The sequence below is a fragment of the Hetaerina americana genome, unplaced genomic scaffold, assembly GCF_022747635.1.
Source record: "Hetaerina americana unplaced genomic scaffold, ioHetAmer1.1.p SCAF_1, whole genome shotgun sequence".
Lineage (NCBI taxonomy): Eukaryota > Metazoa > Arthropoda > Insecta > Odonata > Calopterygidae > Hetaerina > Hetaerina americana.
This window is the reverse complement of record NW_027286069.1, coordinates 88,782,894-88,799,118: the sequence shown is the minus strand read 5'-3', so window position 1 is coordinate 88,799,118 and position 16,225 is coordinate 88,782,894. Positions and strand designations below refer to the sequence as shown.

General features: G+C 41.6%; 1 protein-coding gene across 1 annotated transcript in view; it reads left to right on the top strand.

Moving 5' to 3' along the window:
* Window positions 1–16,225, top strand: part of LOC139694288 (uncharacterized) — a 134,152-nt gene that overhangs the window by 41,573 nt on the left and 76,354 nt on the right. The gene's annotated exons all lie outside the window — the stretch shown is intronic.

Below are 16,225 nucleotides of genomic sequence, written 5' to 3'. Positions count from 1 at the left end.
TAGACAACCTTAAATGAAAATAACTTTAACCAAGTGAATTTTTATCTGGCATAAAGCCCACTTTGCCTGAGAACCGTGGTGGATCTGCTCGTGGATCGCAAACTTTTTCGAGTAGTGTTGTTTTGTGTCGAGAAATGATTAGGAATCTCTCCGGAGGGTTGGCGGGCTCGAGAAGGGCAATAGCACGACACCCATCTCTCTCTCTCTCTCTCCCGGAGACCTTTTTCTCTCCCTCCCTCTAAAATCTCCCCCGCCTCCGAAATCCCTTACCTCTCTTCAATCCCCTTCCAGATCCCCACCGACTCCCTCCCTCCACTCCTCGAGAGACACTCCCTTTGAAAAGCGCCGTCAAACTCCAGTACCCCCAAGGCAGCCGGCAGTGAGGAGAGAGGGAGAGAAAGGGAGAAAGGGAGGGGGTTGGGGGGTGGAGCGTGGGTGGTGGAGGGGAGGCGGGATCGCGGCCGTGCCTGGCGGCTGGCTTCCAAGACCGATGGCACTGGCCTTGCCCGCGCACCCATTAGGTTGTGGTTTTAGTATCTTGCTCCGTCCTAAAGACTTTTACCAATCTTTTTGCCCCCTACCACGACTCATCCCCCACCCCAAACAGCCCCACCCACTCCACGGAATCCCTTTTTATATTTTGGAACTCAACGATGTTCTCCGCTTCAAACCATTGCTTTTATATGACATCTCCTCTTCCCTCTCTCTTCAACACCACCGCCAACCGCCCCCTTTCTCTCTCTCTCTCTCCCTCTCTTGAGAATGAAATAATCCTGACGTCCTTTCTCTTCAATATTTTTTCGACTACCCGTTCCACCGCGTCCTCCTTTGTCTTCTAACTGGGCGGAATCAAAAGAAATGAAGGAACGTTTCCGGCTCGGAAGAGACGCGTTTACTGCTTGTTATGGGGGGAGGAGGGTAATCATTGCAAATCAGTTTGAGAATCGCGACTGATGGCAAGAGTGCCATTAGCAAACCTAATAGAAAACCTCTGAATTTGATGGGGGAGAAAAATATTAATACATGAAGAATAGCAATTCTAAATTTAATTTGTTCCAACAGTTTAATTAGAACTCATGTTAAATTTTTTAACTAATCGAACTAATTTAGGGAGAGCAATGATTGATAATTTTATGTACGAGAATGTATATTTAAAATTGGGGTCGGGACACTTCTTGTAATCAAGGGGGGGGGGGTTCATCACTAACCCCCCCCCACTCTTTGGATCTACCCTTGAGGGGTTCCCGAATTGGCTCTGGATATCTGCGGGTTGAGAATGAAAGTGCGTGCGTCTGTATACTTTAACGGATGAGCTTTTCCTGTGAAACTTGAGTCAAGGAAGCGGACATAGCAACTCGGGGAAAGTGAAGAGCTATCGAGAGCTTTGTAATTAATTTTAGTTCCGAACTATTAGTATAAAGCTTTTGGATGAAATTTGAAATGCTTTCATTGGTTAATAATTTGCTGAAATATTTCGCCGCGGGTGAATGGATTTACGTGTGGGTGACATGAACATATTACCCTGTGTTGGCCCGTAATTATCAGCCAAACAACGCCAAAGGTAAAAAAAATAAGCAAAGATCTCAGGCCAGTTTATCTGTTAGGAACACGAAAATACAATCATCAGGATTCCCTTGGCAACATTACAATTATATAAGCCATCCCCCTTGTATATATTTCGTACTTTTCGAAATTTTCCCCGTCCTGCCCATAAGTTTAAATAAGGGAAATTCTAATTGATGAAACTACTCAAGGTTTTACATTAATTTTTTTCCTCCTTTATTTTTGATGCTTTAGATATTTAAAATAAAATTGAACTTAGTGTAGTACCATAACAGTTATGAGACGGGCAAGCTTAAAAATTATGGAAATTGTGTAGACGAGGTAGTTCGGGAAGTTTTAATGTCGGAATCTTGCGAGGAGATAGGGTTTGTGCGATGTGATGCGTGTTCTAACTTCCACCCCGAGGACTCGAGTGTGAATCCCGTAGGTGGCAGAATTTATTTTATGGTATCCCACTCTCCACCTTTGGTTAAGACGGAAATACCATATTTGGGGGGGGGGGTGAGGAGACCATTTTTGATACGATTTTAATATGGTCATCTCGAAGCAAATGTTAAACAAACAAACATGTGTTCCTAAAGTGAATCTAATGAATGGACATTCTTTCCTGCGCAAGGACTGTGGGTTGTTTGTGCGCATGAGAATTTGAACAAGCTGATACGTTCCAATTATAAATTGATATAAACAAAGAGGAAAATAATATTACGATTTCAAGTGAAACCTATGTAAACGGAAAATACGCAAATATGTTTTGAGTAATGAACAGTTAAGGAGATCGACTTTCGTTATTAGAGTAGACTAATGCCGCCTTGGAGCTTTCTACACCAATTCTTCCCTCATTCCCTGAAAAATTCCAACCTGTCTTTCCCCCCCCCCCTTCTCAAAAATGGTGCGAATGACCCCGGATCTCAGTCACCTCACATAATATACAAGTGCCCCCGTGAATTTTAAGAGGAATTGAGCAAACGAACGATTTCACAACGCCGTTTTATCAAGGAGGTTGTCAGATTCGATCGATGCCTCAATTTGGCTTAACATGAGAAAAATTAGGACACTAAGAGTAGAAATTAAGTCCCAACGTCCATCCATCCGGACGGGACGGCTTGAAATTTTCGCCTCCCCTCGAATGCTATTTAACTTTTCAAGTGGAACCCGCAAGGAAACGATTAAGTCCGTCTCTCCGTCTCACTCCCTTCATCCAGTGTCATTAATTTTTCCGCGGCGCTCGGAAATTTTCCGTGCTCCTTTGAACGCCTGGAGAAGCGGACGGAATGGTGCGTGCCCTTTATTGACTAGACCGCGTCGAGTGGGCGAGACGGGCGGAGTGGAGGATCCCCCTGCACGCTCCCGTGCCAAGAAACGGCAGTCGTCGGCTAAGGGGAGGGCGGTGAGGGAACGGGGGGGATAAAACAAAACATGATTTCCAGGGCGAACGGACGGACTGCACCGAGTGTTCCCACAATCGCGGCGCAACGCCAATTTTCCGCGTCGCGCCTCTTTGCTGTAAAAAAAATACCACCCGAAGGGCGAGATGCATTTGTTCCCGAAGACTACTATTTCGTTCGGAGGGGGGTGGGGTGGGTGGTTTCCGCCCAGTCGCCAGGCAACGATCGCCCAGTGACTTCCGGTCGCTGGATAAATGTGGTCCTTAAAGGGATACATTTATTTTCTCTCTTTCCGTCGGTCTTCGAGAGGAATCTTTCCCACGAGAGAGCGAGAATCGCGCTTATGTCCGCAAGGTGGCCTTATTTAGAGCGCCGAACATAGGAGCTTGGCAATTAGTGAAGTCCACTCTTTGACTAATGAGTATGGAGATCTGGAACATCTGGATCTGTTCAAAATGTAGTCGCTCTGGTGATGTTTTACTTTGAAATGGAGAATCGGGTACGATGGTTCGTGCGTGCGTTTCATAAAAGTAAATTTACAACATTTTCACCTCAAATATTCATACTCGGAACATAAACTTGTTTTTAATTTGGCGTAATTCATGCACGAGTTTGTTCTTTTTTGATTCACGTTCAAGATGGCGAGTACGAAAATATTTGAAAGACAACATTTTCGAATTTAGTTACGAAATTTCATTTGGAACTAGAAGAGTTCTGACAACAGGCGGCACTATAATGACGTCACCATTACTTTCGGTTTATTTCATTGTGAATTTGGGTATTTTTCTTGTCGGAGAGATTGTTAAACCAGACAAGACTATATCGTCTCGGAAACTTGATCTAGTTTCTTTAAATTTTTGAAACACAGACAGTTTATTTAAGTGTGTGTACACATATACTTTTAAATTTTTCCCAAGAGTAATTTAACCAATATAACAGTAAACATGAAAAGTATATTAAAATAGTTGTGACATAGGAAGTTGTGTTAGAAAGTTCTTTCTAATTGACATTACCTTTAGTCTATGTTCACAATAGACAACCCGGAAAACAATGGAAAAGTAAATGTCAGTTGAACGTTAGGAATGCATTCAGAGCAATTTACTCATAAAAAACGTCTACAAAAGCAATTTCGCTCGATTCCCTTTCTTTCCCGATTCCGATGGCGATTTAAATTATTCTGTTCACCTGAAATACGTAAAGCACTGCTGATGGGTCGTATGATTTGCTTCTTGAAGTATTCACTGGATCCTTTCAATTTCCCCGTAATTCAGGACAAAGCAGAGCCAAAATGGTGGTTTGATACGTGGAGGTAAATCTTACTCCGTGATATTAAGACCAGATGCGTGATATGTTCACCCATTCATGGTTGATGCGCCGATTGCATTTCCCTTCGTATTCCAGGAAAGCTCTTGTTCTCAGGGAAATCACCAGGACTCCTGCTCAAAGGAGTCTCAGCGAAACGTTAAAAACTACTGATCTGTAATTGCATCTCTCCCTTCCCCGTAGCCCTTACATAAGTCGTTTTCGGAGGCGCGCGGAATTATATAACGTTTTCCAAAAAGGAATAACATTTTCCCTTCTGAAGCTCTCCCGGAATGTTCAATTCCGTCCTTCCTTTACCGGAAACTTTCTCTCAGAAGTCTCGTAATTATTGGGAAGGGCAGGAAGTGTTCCAAAAGAACTCGCGCTGAATATGGAGTTTAATTTTTTTTTTGGAAATTAGGTTCGAGTTGTTATGACTGAGAAATTTACGTCATCCCAATGGCCACCGTCGGATTCAAAAGATACCTACGTAATTCTCACGCGCAAGTGGTCCTTATGGCGCGAAAGCTCACCGAAATTTCCAGGAGATTTCTCTCTCCACTCGGGTGCTTAAGAACCGGGGAAACTATTTCCGCATTACTTCCTTAGACGTTTAGACATTATTGAGAAATCGGTCGCGGCGAAGCATAATTAAATTCTTGCTGCGGCGATGAAATTCACTCAAGTCTCTATCTCTCTCTCTAAACTTTTTGCGAGATGCCACAAACAGTTCTTCTTCGTTCCGTCTCTGGATTTTCTTCTTGCTCATCTCTTGATTTGGAAAAAAAAATAAAAGATTGTTTCATCCTTAACGTTATGCAACTCAACGAACTCCGGAGGTACTCGGCGTCGTCTCGTTCTCCTCTCGTGATATTTAAATGGGGGGAGGGTAGGAATTGAATTAGAATTCCGATTCTCCAGAGCGTCTCACGAACTATTATTCTTGCCTTATTTCAGGAAATGATTTACGCTTTCGTGTCACTGAGAATAATGAAAAACTCGAGTGTTTGTGCATAAGAAAATATATAATTGAAACTTAGCGTGCGCGTTTCGCGTTTTCTCATTTGCACGACTTAGTTTGACTGATTTAGCATCTCCAAAATCGATTAATCTCATCCGGATATATATATTTTTGGCCACTTTTCCATCACTGAACGTTGAAAATTGGTTGGAAAGAACTCCACATTTTTTTTCTCTCGGCAGAAGGAGAAAGAACTATAGATTCAGTATCGTATGACAGATTTGGAAGCATTCCAAGGGAAAAAGATGTTTCTAGAGCATTTCGTGCAGGTTTGATCATGAAGTGGTGAGAAATTTTGCAAAATACCATGCCAGGGATTTTGAAATTCGGCTATAATGATTAATTGATAAGGCGGAAGCTATGGAAATTCAAGGAAATAAGGCATCGGAATGAACTCGGTGTTAAAATTTTTGGGGTGATACTTTCGGAGAATCACACCAAAACTCATGCCCTGACTCTCTTCAAGAGAAAAGAATCGGCTTCCCTAACTTGAACGTGTGAATCAAACAAACCATAAGACTTAGTGCGAGACCAGCTCTACCCTTGCCCCTCAAACCAACCTCTTTTTTTATTAGCTCAAATTGTGATTTTAATGTAAAAGGCACCGCGCTAGAATTTTACCTCCAGCTATTAGTTTTTAAGGAGTGTGTAATGTAACCCTGCAAGCATTGCCCTAGTGGAATAGCGAATACATTACGTAAGAATCTTTAAAAACCAAAGGCTTTTCATCTGTGCTAATAAATATAAAATTTACATTTTCCTAGTAGTTAAAAATAAAATTCTTGTCATCATCATGTTGTCATTCATGCAAGATGGCCTATTGCTCTAGTAAAAAAAACCCAAGAGTGAACCACGTACGTATTTGTGCGGGGAAATAAAACGCATTCCTCCAAACGTCTCTCAGCGTTTAACCTGGCATCTGTAGCATCTTAAATAAGTGATTTAATCGTCACATATACTTTTCTGGTGTAAGCAAAAACCATGAATAGGCACAAAATAGATGATTAATATATTCGATTGCTTTTTTTATCAAAGTGTTCTCCGTTAAATAATTTTGCTCCGGGAGAATTGAACTGAATGAGGTATGACAAATACCAAAAAATCCTTATCCTCAAGTGTCGTCTCCACGCCACTCTGTGTAGTCGCGGATATAACTCTCACCAAAATTTGAGAAAAAAAGAGTGCAATGTTTTTGCCCTCACCCTCCTTCCTCCCTCCCCGCGCCGGATCACCCACCACAGGGGAACGCCCTCTGAAGGCGCCGGCGTTTCCTTTTACCGCCGAACCGAAAGGAATTTAATATAAACACTCCCTTCCGGCATTTGTAAGTGCTTCCCCGTCGCTGAGGCTGGAAGCGGAGGAGACTCCCTTCTCCCTTTCCGCTCGGGTTATAGCTCGGTCGGGGTCGCCGGGGGGACTGATCGAGGTGGGGCGGTGACGCGTCAACTAGAAGTTCCCATAGATATCGTCAAAACATCTTCCGTGAGGTTCCAAGCGGAGACCTCGCCGCCTCGTCTCTATGCCCAATCTCTCTCCCTCTCCCCTCCCTCTGAGCCACCCCCCCCTAATGCTACCCACCCGTCCTTCGCACCCTCTCACTCAACGCCACGATGGGCCTCACCTCCTCCTCTTCCCCACGAAAGCCCTCCCTCTGTCCCCTTAACCGACCCTCCGCGCGACGCAGAAGAGTTCAGGGGAGGCCTCGGAGAAAGTCTGCGGTGTGGGGTGTGACCCGGACGGGCGTGGAAACGGGAGTCGGCAGGGTGAGGGGAGAAAGTGGGCGCGGGGGTTCCGGAAGTGGTCGGGACGGGGGCTGAATTGGTTTCGTGGGGGGGGGCGGACGGACATGGAGGATAAACTGGGGTTGAAGCTATGCCCTTCAGGAGCGAACGCGTCAATGAGCTCCAATTGCATGCAACCTGCTCGTTAATGAAATTTAAGACGCAGGAAGTCAATAATTCGATACAGGAAGTTAAGGGCAGTGGTTCACCGAGAATACCACTTTCTTCCTTCGAACCTAATAGGAGTAATAACCCAGAAAGAGGAAGTAAATTGCGGTTGGATTGAGGAGTTCGGTTAAGTGGAGGAAACAGTAGCACAAGTCGTTCTCCTTATTGACCGACAGTCCCGGGTTCAGATCCGGAAAATGTTTCTAAACCACCAGCTTAACACATTTTGAGTGATTTCCCAAGAGCATAAAATGTTAAGAACCCAAGAAAAGGAACCGTTCCACTCCCACGCACCCTGAGAGAGTGAATTTCAGAAAACTATTGGGCTGAGTTCCAGGCAGGTTTTTTTTTACTATCCCGGTTGAGTTTATTAAAATTTAATATGTGGAGAGTGAATATTTACACTATATAGAGGGAATAAATGAGCAAATCTAGGCTTCATTGACTTTCATTTTCTAGTACTTTTACGAGTTACAACCCAGAGCCAGATCGTTTCGCCTATAAATGCTGAAGAATATCTATGTTTCACCTATGGATGCAGATGAAATTGAAACTACCTGCAATGCAGACTAAACTTGCCTCATTTTAGTATTCTAGAAATAAAGGACAAGAAAGAATATTCAAAAAAATGTATTTACACATTATTTCGTTGAATATAACTGAAATCGAGGTTTAATTATTACACAAATTTTGACCCAAACTCGTAAGAATTATCTTGATATACGTCATTCCAGTATTCATCACATTCACCTGCTGGGAATTTATTGTTGAGAGTAATTAACAAGGCATAATTGACATATAAGTATAAAATCCGCCCTAATCCGCCCTATCTCTCATTTCCTGATATTTAATTTTTTCACCGTGTTAAATAGGTGGAAATTACGTTTCTCATACTATACAAGATTCTGAATAGTTAAAATACCGAAAATGTTATAATTGATGGCGTGCTTATTTATGAACATGAAAGTATTTTACAGATGTTCACGAAGGTGAAAAAAAATCATAAAATTATGCACAATATGATCTCAAAATAATCTGTTGGCGATATTATGTAACAATCTTTAATCACTATGGATGGTAGCGTTTGTACGATTTTCGAAACAATCAATTGTAAAACGAAGGTAAAAGAAAAATGCATCAAGTTATCACTCGTTTTCTTAAGAAAGTTTTTTTCTTACTTTACAACCTTTGAGGTTGGGTTTGATGCACTTATTGACGATCCGCGAAAAAGAACAAGAGATTAAGTCTTTTTGGACAATTATTTTTACATTTAGTCGGACTTTGATTCTTTCGGAACTTTTTTTCTCTCTCCCACCGGTTGCCAAATCTCACCTTCTCTCTCTCTCTCTCTCTTCTATCTTTCGTTGGTCACATTCTCTTCACCGAATTTCACTGAAGCAAGTACTTCTCTCAATTTGAAATATCGAGGCCTCACCCCCGGTTGTGACGACCGTCCCGACCACCACTCTCAGGCTTTCAGATATCCCGTCCAGTTCGTAAGGGGTGCTAGAGAGAGAGAGAGAGAGAGAATGCAAAAATTGACCTTTAACGAATCACGTGGTAATGAATCGATTCGGAGAGAATGGTCAGTACGAGAGAGCGCTCGCTTGCGGAGTGAGAGAGACGGAGCCCTCCGACCGTTTTGAGTCGGGAGTGTGAGAATGGTTTTGGTAATGCACACTAGTGGCCCGGAAGTGGTGCTTGAGTGTTATGTTTGTGAAGACGGGAGTTTGGAATAGCTGGTCTCGGCGGGGGGCGGGGTGAGGAGGGAGAAAGGAAAAGATAAATGTGATGGATAGTAATGGTAGAAAGGTGGTGTCCTTTCTTAATCGTATTCCAATTTGGTTGGTTTGTTCGAGTAGCGACCGTGGCATCTTGCACCATGACACTTCTATAATTGGTATTTGGTGTCCCTCAAGTATATATATTGTAAGAGCATGATGGATCCTTATCATACGAGATCCTCTTTGTTTTAGTCAAAATTTACGATCAGATCGGGAGATACTCAAGTTATTTTTTCAATATTTGAAATATGTAAATATATATATATATATATATATATATATATATATATATATATGTATATATATATATGTATGTATATATATATATGTATATATATGTATATGTATACACATATATATATATGTATATATATATATATATATTTCTCTCTATATATATATATAATTACACAACCTATGGTGAAGCATGTCACTTGCCTTGAGCTTGGCGTGTGCTCTCTACATATTATTTTCCATAAACGTGACATTCATTGCATTGATGACCAAACAAGTGGAAGAATGTTGCAAATAGGAACAGTTTTTCATAAACTATAAGATTTTCATTTTCAAATAGACAAGAACATATAAAAATGAGTATGAGAGGAATTACATATGAATGATAAATTTCAACTTGTTTCGATTTACCGCATCACTTTAAAGTTGAAAATGTTTCTTTGAGAATGATCCGAGGCATAAAGCGTGTTGTAAATACTTCCAGAGTAAATCCGCGTATCATCTGATTTGTATTACAGACAGAAACGTGTATTAATTGCAGTATGATTTATCTCCTTAGGCCTTTAGTTCGGGTGGAGGATTACTATGTTTGCATTTCACCATCTCAAAAAGAAATGAATTTCAACTCAAGTGTATGAGCCATCTTATGCTATTTAGATTAAATTCATCGTCTATAACATTTTACAAGGAAATCCAAATCTTGCTGCCGTAAAAATGTTGCATTCAGAAATGTCTTGCTCTCTCTATCTCATATCCATCTTTACTCATGGTCAAGAGTGACGAAATGTACGCATGCATAATGAACATAGATGCTTCATAGAAAAGTAGAGGAGGGACAATTTGGTGGGATAACGGGATGTCTTAATCGTACTTGGCTTCCCACCCAGAGGGCCCGGGTCCGAATCCTGGCGGAGACCGATAATTTTCAGTGGTATCAGTGATCCCTACTTGAGGTGCTTTGTGGAGGGCACATTGAATGAGTACACCGTCCGTCGGATGGGACATAAAGCTGCGGACCCTTGGGCGCCTTCCGTTAAGAGTAGGCTGATGCCGACGCCGAGTTTCTCTCTTCACCCTTCATCCTTTCCTGCCCACCCCTAATGGCGCGAATTACCTCAGCTGTCGATCACCTCCCCTAAAAACTACTAAGAAACTCTGACAGAATCTCGGAAATTCGTGCCGTGTGGGAAACTCTTGAAAGCATAATGTCCATTAGAATAGAGGGCCGGGTAAAATACCTGGGAGTCGCCCTATCATCAGACTTAACGTGGGAAAAGCAAGTTGGGAACATCTGCGGAGAGGCATTAAAGAAAAATGATTTCATCAAACGAATTGTGGGGAAAAATTCGTATAAAAAATTTAAGCATGGATAGAGAGAGAGAGACGCATTATTTCGCGTTGGTTAAACCTCATCTATTGAATAAGCGTCGACTGTTTGAGACGCTGCGAAGGTTCGAATCTCATTTCTGAATTTAATACGTAGAAGTGGCTCGTTTCGTGAAGATTCGGTCTCAACTAATTGAAAACCTCACGTTATTATTATTGGGAAAAATAGGTTTAGAGCCACTGGAGAAATACAATTACTGGCGTGACTTCAAGACGACTGAGTTAATTCAATTCGTATTAACTAAACTCCGACCTATGCTGAATAGTTCCATTCCAGGCGATATCAAATCGACAGGCGAGATTACTAGGATTATTTAAAGGGTAATCGATTGCCTAACAGAGCGGAGTTGTCCTAATTTTATCCTTCGTACAGTTGGGGAAACATTAGGAAGCATCAAGTGAGATTTTCCATCGTCTTGAAATTAAAATTCCAAGTAATGTTATTAATCACCAGTGAGTCCAATGGGTAGTGACCACCAGTCCTCGTGGCGCGTTGGAGGGTAAGGTGTAGATTTACATTTTAATTGAGCATGGGTGGGAGGGGGTGAGTAGCTCTAAAGGGTTGGGCGAACCCTGAACGGGTGCTTGAATGGAGTGAAGAGGAATAAACTCGCAACGGCGGGAGAGAGAGAGAGAGGGAGAGTGAAAGGGGAGGAGGCGGACGGACTGCGGTGGGCGGTGTAGGATGTTTCCCGCTGAAGAGTACGCAGAGCGGGGTTAGGGAGCATCCGCTTTAGGCCGTAGGGGTGCGCGGTTAGGGCGGGGGAGACCGGCGATGGGGAGCGCGGGAGAGGGGGGCCTGGCGAGACGGGCGGGTCTAAAGCTTTGGAATCCGAAGACCATGCCGCGCCGGAGCATGAAGTAAAAAAGGGAAGGTCGACTACCATCTCAACATCCCTCCTACCCCCCTTAACGGCTGGAAATCACGGAGGTATCCCTTTCTATCTATTTTTTAAACCGCAAAAATGTGGTGGACTTTTCCACCTCAGAATCCTCTCCTCTTCCACCCAATGGTGTGAAAGCATCCACGTGAGCAAAGGTGTCACGTTCAAGGTGGCGTAACGAGAGAGCAGCATTAAAAAAAAACTAAGCGAATCATGCGGAAGAAGAATGAGACTAAAAAGATTACAGCATGTTTCGTGAATGATATCTGACGCTTCCATAAAGTGAAAGCACTCAATTTTGGGTCGAAAAATAAAATTCGATATTTGTTATCAGAACAATATAGGTGACTTATGATTGGAATGGCGATTATCGCGTCAATTACACCTATCGCTCCAAATTTTCTTTTTTTTTTCAACTTTCTTTAGAGGAAGGACGTAAGATCATACCAAATACTTGTAGAATAAGAATAGATACTTCTGGGTGTCCAAAGAATCAGGATTGGTATTCATAATGAATTTAATCAATTAGCCTCGCGCGTTTGCGGTTTCGAAGAATGTCTGTTGGCATTTCGATTTCTTATTAGTTTTGTACTATGCTACATTTGTCAATAATTTTTTGATTCTTACAGTTCATACAATAAGGGCAATTTTAACATATACAAGGTACCATGTTCGTACTACGTCCAAGATGGGTGGCAGGGGATGATTCCATACTAGGCATGAAACATCAAAATTAAGTTTTGCTTAAATGTTAGCTGCCTATAAAAATATTTCAAATAATTGGAGATAATGTTAACTATAGCCAATTTTAAAACGGTAAATATGTGAAAAATACTTTTCGACATATGCGAGACGAGCTGCTAGCGACAAAGACGACAATGAAATAAAATTTAGATGAAATAATAATACAAAACTGAAATGTAAAATCTTATTTTCTCCTCTAGGGCTAGTTTTACACTATTCTGATCCCATATCTTTTTAAGAGAAAATGACATCTTAAATTAATCGGTCCTGCACTTGATTTTATATTCATTGTTTTAATGATGAAATAATAGTTCCTAGAATGTATTGTATTTCTGTTAAGTGTAAAGATAAAATATCTGCGAATCCTCTTGCACTTGCAGTGGCTCCATTAAAAGAGGCATCGTAAAATCTTAGCTGGTTTCCGCTCCACTATCTATTTCCAATATTGCGAATGCTATTTCATTGCAGTTTTATCTCCGGGAAAATTTCTCAGAGAGACGTATTGGCGTTTCCCCTTTTTCTTACCCACATGAATGGGTATTATACGGTTGATTTTGATGCCATTCATTTGTCGATATTTCTTTCAAGGAAAAATTACCTTAAAAATGAAAAATGTCGAAATCGGATTCAAGTCCTCGAGTACGCTTGAAACCGTCATCAACTGTCATTCTAGTTTATATCGCATCCGGGGCGAACGCTAGAGTTTTTTTTCCTTATTTTATCCACAATTTTCCACGCTTGAGTTACGTGCGAATCTATCGAGGTGGATATATATTTTTTTATATTGTGTGTCTGACTTCACGAGCAAATCCGTCGAGTGGCTATGAAATGCATGAACGGGAGTGATGGGGTGATGGCAGGAACCATGGGGTGGTAGTAATTGAAAGAGGATTGGGAAAATGCTTAAGGAATAAAAAAAACTAAATTCCACCAACTGAATGCACGCAGGCGTTTGTGTCTGTGTGTGTGTGTGGAGCGTCGATTGCCCTCGTGAATGGGAAGGGATCGCGGGAAGAGAGGCGATGAAAGGCAGTCAAGGCGCGCGCGCGCGTTCTGGGTTGAAGTGCCTCATTGGTGTACAGCACCTCACCATTAAAACAGGATTCTACAACTTGTGAAAAACCTTGACGTGATATTCCAAGGCGATTGACGAGGTGATAAAGGCTGCACCCTCACGAGATGAATGACTTGACTTACCTTAAGGCTCAAAAATATAATTCTTGTATCGTTCTAAAATGTTATCCAAGCAGATCAGTGCATCTGTTCTGCATTTAAATTTAACAACAGGATTTCAATGGTAAATCTAACAGAATTTGTGCTATAGAAAATTTCCGGAACCTTTTATGTTTAAAATCAGCAAGACCATGCTACAAAGAGTTGTCACGGTTTAAGATTCAGGTGAGAGAGGGGTTTAGGAAATCAAAATTAATTTTGATATTTTCGAACATGATTTGCCATGTCCATGCTTAAAATTCTGGGAGATCGAAATTACTACGCCTGCATATTTCATGAAAGATTTGATGACTACAAAGGGGAGTCCTAATTTTACATTTCAGATGCCCTAAAGTAATTCCTGGGAGAGAGAATTTTTCTGAGAGAAGGAGAGAGAGGTAGTTAGTGATGTGACGTTGGGAAAAGGAGAAAGTGAAATCGGGACGCGCAGTGGATGGAAACATGGAAAATACCCGCAGGCCTACAGTGAGAGAGGGTGAGAGACAGGGAGTGGAGGAAATAGGAAGGAGGAAAAATGGCCCAGAAGAGCGCTCGTCCATTTGCAAACGAACACAAGAGAGCTGAGCGGTTCCATTCCGACACTCGCGAGGGACATGGCGGAGGTTAGAGGTCGCGGGCAAACACAGGGCCGACCGCGGGACTCACTCTGGTTCCCGCACGGCCTTGCACGCGTTAGCAACGGGACATTTATTACTTTCGTTGCTGTAGAGCAAAAGGGATGCGACCGCGCCACGGGGCGATCACAGCGAGAGAATGAATAATGCATAAGAAAAACACGCGATTTGTCCACGGCTATCGGATTCCGTTTAAAAACAATCAACTAGAGCCGAGGGGAATGTCTTTGTTTCATTTGTGGAAAGCAAAGCGAAAGGGAATGGGGTTGAATGTAGGGTGGATAAATTGGGTTGGGGTGGTCGTTGGCAGTGTGCCCACCAAAGGCGCCATTTCATTGTTTTAAGTCGCGACGATCCCCCGGCTCTCGATCCCGTATGGGTGCATTGAATGGGATCGCGGGAAGGAGTGAGAAAAAGAGACACGGACGCAAGGGGTTAGGGGAGCGGTCCTGTTGGGATATATGGGGAAGGGGTGGAACCAGGTGGGAGATGGGGAGAAATGGGGAATAAAACCATCGGTAAACGGGAAAAAAAACCCTGTATGAACTCAGTACACAGACCGAGGTTCACGAATACAAACAGGCACGTATCTATTTTCTTTTATCCCGCACATCCCAACCATGAGTGACGTCACTCTCCAAGATTTTTTAAGCGCGTATTCTTATTTTACTGGAAATGTTATCCAGTGATATAACAATGCAGGTTTGATGTATGTTGTCATCCACCTTCTCTGTCTTATGCGAGTCTTTATTTCACCCTAAATTATTCCCTTGATTGAATATTTGTGCGGATTTATATTAGCCAACTAACTTGAAATGCGCGTCATCCAAGACATAGCAATTGAGGTGGTTGATTTACCTTACTATATAGCCTAACCTAAATGCTTTAAGTACATTGCATCTCATTTCTTACTTCACATCTTATATTTTGGTCTTGATAGTCATTAAAAAATGTAATATAAGGCAAAAACTTCATCTGGTATGTTCTGTATGCGTTAACCATCAAAATAACTCGGATCTTATGTTACTCTTTTGAGAATTATGATTGGCTGGTAAAATTTCTCTGACAATTACGTTCAACTGAGTTGCAATATTTCCCTCTTGTTGAAATGTCCGTTTCCTTTCGAATCTGGACGTATCTAGAATTCTCATTGAAGTCATACAGAAACTATTTCTTTATCCCGTGCTCTCCTCGAGTTTCTGCCGTTAAGAAAATTGCGCTAATAGGGTTGTGGTAATGTTGTTCTTAAGTAATCAGCCAGCACTCGAACCTGAGACCTTCCAGTTAGTTGTATCCGAATGATCTGTCCAACCATACCTCCTGTATTTTGTTGTGCATGCATATATTCCCAAATACAATCAAGTACAACCGACACACTCCGTAAGCACTCTGAATGTAATAACGTGTATATATGTTATATGGTATCATATGTGTAAGTCCGCTTTAATGTTACAATCCCTTAATTCATCTGGGGAGAGCGAGGTAGAGGGAGGAAAGGAATAGACTTATTGTGTGGAATCAAGGGAGGTAGAATATTTGCAGAGCTCAAGCATAAGTTATTATGCTTTATCATATGGATTTTAAGGATATTTTGTGTCATGATGGTCAGGGCTTACCACTGAAGTAATGTGCCGTGTCAGGGTTCATCAGAAATATGAAATTTATTGTAGTACATTTGAGAATATCTCAAATTTGCTCCAGGGCGACGAAAACCATTTGAAACTGTGACAACTCGAAAAGGAAATTTTCAATTCAAGAAATTATTTATTATTATAATAATATTATCAAAGATATTATTTTGATACTGTCTGAAACAATTGACATTTTCTTGTGGAGAGGAACTTATTTCTCTTGTGAAAACTTTGGAAATACACACATAGACATATATAATATATGGGCTGACACAATATAACACAAATAGAATAGAATAGCAACATTTAAAAGGACACTCACACGGATAATTGTTCGAGCTTTCGGCCCTCTCAGAGACCTTCTTCAAGAGAGGATATATATATATATATATATATATATATATATATATATATATATATATATATATATATATATATACAGGGTTCGTCCGGAAAATAAGTGTACTGAGCTCAGGAAAAAAAAATTATTACACT